Here is a 799-nt window from a genome sequence, read left to right on the forward strand (position 1 = left end):
ACTGCCATTGCTTTGATCAGGTCTTTATCAGTACCTACCTGAACCATTGTTATAAGAGCCTCGTAATCATTCTTCCCAACTCTACGCTCTCTACACTTTAGATTACCTTCCATTCCCTTGTTTCACCATGGCCCCCACCCACGGTTACTCCCCAGTTGTGTACAGCAGCATTAAGGATGGCTAATGTTCTCACCCAAGTGTCAAATTTCTGGATCCTCCTTCCACTTAATACTTATATAAAAATAATTCACACGCTCTTCACAGAGCCGCATTCTCTAGTATATCTTTGATGGTGGTGGTGGAGAGTTCCTCCTAGCCACTTCTTGCTCTGATTTTCCTTTGAATTTGCATATCATTCCTGTCATCTGACTTTTATTTCTTACCTGAACGAGGAGTATTGCCCCTCTTTTTTTTTTTTTCAAAGCAAAACCAGGGCTTCTAGATTTGGATATGGACATGGGAGAAAAATCCTAATATTTTTCCTTCTTATATTGGCCTCAAATGAATTTCAGACAGCTCTTATTCTCAAGTGCTAGCTCAATAATGCTGATTTCTCTGAAATAAAAAGGACAATAGGCCAGCAGATTTTTGGAATGAATATTTTAACTTTTAGGTAATTAAATAATTTGGTAGAGGCAGTGGTAATTATGGGTTAACCCCCAAATTAAAGCTACTAGTTATTCAATTATTTTTTCTTGTATATCTCTTGAAGAAATTACTAAAATACTGTATGACATTTTATATTCTTATGCGACATGTAAAATGTTCTGCTTCCCGTGGCTCCAATTATTTTCCAACA

Source organism: Myotis lucifugus, unplaced genomic scaffold (genome assembly GCF_000147115.1).
Source record: "Myotis lucifugus unplaced genomic scaffold, Myoluc2.0 scaffold_53, whole genome shotgun sequence".
In the NCBI taxonomy this organism is placed as follows: domain Eukaryota; kingdom Metazoa; phylum Chordata; class Mammalia; order Chiroptera; family Vespertilionidae; genus Myotis; species Myotis lucifugus.